Here is a 3038-nt window from a genome sequence, read left to right on the forward strand (position 1 = left end):
ACCTTTTGGTTAGCAGACAGGCTGTGCTACCAGAGCTCCTTTGACTATTGCTAAGCATTCTAATAAGAACCATTGAGTTGGTTCTGACTCAGCAACCCTGTATAGGTTTCCAAGGAGTGGCTGGTGGATTTGAACTGCCCACTTTGTTGTTCAAACCGACCTTTCCATCCAGTGCATTATCCTGCAGTGCCATACCAGGACTCCTTGACTATTATTAATATTATTATAGTCATCATTATTAGTAAACTGAGAACAAGAAATTAACCAAACAGGGTGAAGTGAGGTGGCAAAGAGTATTCTGAAAGCAGGAAAGACACAGGGGGAAAGAAAGCATGATAAGATCAAGTTCCGATTTGTGATGTATAGATTGTAAGTAGAGTTATTGTAAGAGATGAAGGTGGTGGGGTAAGCAGGTTCCATATCACCCAGGCCATCTAATCTATTTTAGTGATTTGAATTTAATAATTAGCGCAGCTAGATATCATCTAAAGAGATGAGTGATTTAAGTTCCCTTCTAAGGATTCCACAGAAAGAATTTAAGGGGAGACATCATACAGTAAAATGGCTAAGAGGTCATTATAAATTGAGTTGCTGATACCCTGAGTCAGAAGAGTAGCAATGAGGATGGAAGAAGCTGATGGCTTAGGGAACCACTTAGGGAGCAGAATTAATTGGATCAAATGTGAAGGAAGGGTGAGAAAAAGGGACATTGGGGATTATTTCCAGGTTCTGGATGGAGAATTTGTGTGGCCGTGTTAGAAGTACTATGTCAACTATAATGTGGTATTCATGAGGGAGGATCTGTGTTCCATGTTTTAGTCTTGCTATTTCCACATTGTTGTTGTTAAGTGCTGTTAAATTGGTTCCGACTCATTGCGACTGTATATAAGGTTTCCAAGGAGCGGCTAGTGAATTTGATCCACCGAACTTGGGTTCCAGTGCTTATCCTATAGCACCATAGCAGCATTCCAGGAGTCCGTTGTTTTTGTTGTTAGGTGCCGTTGAGTCAGTTCCAACTCATAGCGACCCTGTATAGGGTTTCCGAGGAGAGACTGGTTTAAAACTGACCTTGCAGTTCAAATCAACCTTACAGTCTAGCACATTAGCCTGTAAGGAGTCCGTTGCTGTTGTTCTGAAGTTCCTTCGAGTCATTTCCGACCTATAGTGACCCTGTAAAGAGTATCCAAGGAGCAGATGGTGAGCTTGAACTACCAACCTTGCAGTTCAAACAGCTGTGCAGTCTGGTGCATTAACCCACAGCACCACACCAGGACGTATTAAGTGTGAAATCTCATTTCTGTCGCTCAATAATGTACACATAATTTGAAGTTTCATGTACATTGAAAGTTAGAAATAATCATAGACCCTGGTGTAATCTGATTTTTTTTTCTTTCTTGGTCATGTTCCTGCCACTGGATAGTGTATTATCTGATGACAAAAAGTTAACAACAAAAAAAGTTAAAAACAAAAAAGCTTAGAATTGTCAGTGAAATGTCTGGTTTCTTTGAATCCTACCAGCGAGGGTTATGAGAGTGACTAACAGACTTTATAGTTTCTGAAGCATCTTTACAAACAATTGCTCATCTAAATCTTTATCAATACCATAAAGGTTGTTGATATTAATAGCTGTATCAATTAGAGTTGCATAAACTAACTCAACTAGAAATTCTTCTCGCCACAATTCTGCTTCACTCTGGCCAGGAAGCTCTTGACTCTGAACCAGTTTTGCAGCGATTGCACCATTATTTAAAAGCTACCAGATTTCTAGTTTAAAATGGCAGTTAGACCACATGTGTTTATTTCTACTTTATCTATAAACCACATTAAATAGAAGGAAAGTCATAAACACACAAAAGAAAGGGAATGTGAGAGGAGATGACAGGACTTGAGTCATGTCAAAAAAAAAAAAAAGAGAGAGAGAGAGAGAGAAAATTGGAAAGCAGCTGAATAAATGAAAGTAAGTGTGTTGGCCAGAGAAAGTTGACAGCTAAGTTTTTGGAAGATGGAGTAAAAAAGCCAAAAAAAGAGAGGATACACTACTCATTTTATATAACCCTTGAAAGTCCGGCATTGAAGCTAATATGTACTACTCTGTGGTCAGAGTAGAGGTATGAGTTGGTTGCTTATTTTAAATACATGGGTTGGTTACATGACTATTAATGAAGTGGTGAGGTCTTTTATATTCCCTCCTGAATCAAAACGGAAGACTGGGGGTTTCGTTTTTAGATAGGATGCCCCAGAGAGTATTTGTTATCATGAGGCAAAGTAGAGAAAGAGGTAAGTGCCACACAAGAAAAGGAATTAAGTAGAAGTTTCATACTGAGCATAAAACCCCCAACGTTCTTTTTCCATTTTCCCTTTCCAGAGCATTGAAAGTCTCTATTTTCCCATCCAGACAGAAGAAAGATTTATCTCTGTGCACACAGATGCACTCAAGGGAAAATGTCTACAAAACTGGACACTCAAAATATCCCCTGAACACGAGCAGTCTGGTGAGTATTCTCCACCCAGTTTTTCTCACTGAGCAGTACTATTTGATTTACTCACCCATGTGCACAGATGTATTCCAAATAGTACTTTATTATTTTATTCTAATATAAATGTATTCAAAGATGATCTGATTTTTGAGATCAGATGCTTAACACAAAAGAACAAATAAGTCAAACAGGTAAAAGGAAGCTAGAGGACAAAGAGACTAAACAGAGAGCTAAAAACATTTCAGAGAAACTGTGTTTATTATCCCTAGAGATATAAGACATATATACACACTGAAACAAAAACAGGATGCATACAAAAGGAACATTCAGAGAATGCCCCCTCGTCCCCCCAAACAGAGTTTTTGTTTTTCAAATTAAAAATATGGAAACAAAATAAAAAATATCACTAGGAGAGTTGAATGATATAATTGAGCAAATCTTGCAGAAAAAAAAAAAAAGAAGAAAACACTAAAAACATAAAAATATATGGGAGAAAGAGACAAGAACACTGAAAGATCATTCTAATGTTCCAACATCCAAAAAATAGAAATACATGTACCA

The sequence above is a fragment of the Chrysochloris asiatica genome, unplaced genomic scaffold (genome assembly GCF_000296735.1).
Source record: "Chrysochloris asiatica unplaced genomic scaffold, ChrAsi1.0 scaffold00001, whole genome shotgun sequence".
Classification (NCBI taxonomy): domain Eukaryota; kingdom Metazoa; phylum Chordata; class Mammalia; order Afrosoricida; family Chrysochloridae; genus Chrysochloris; species Chrysochloris asiatica.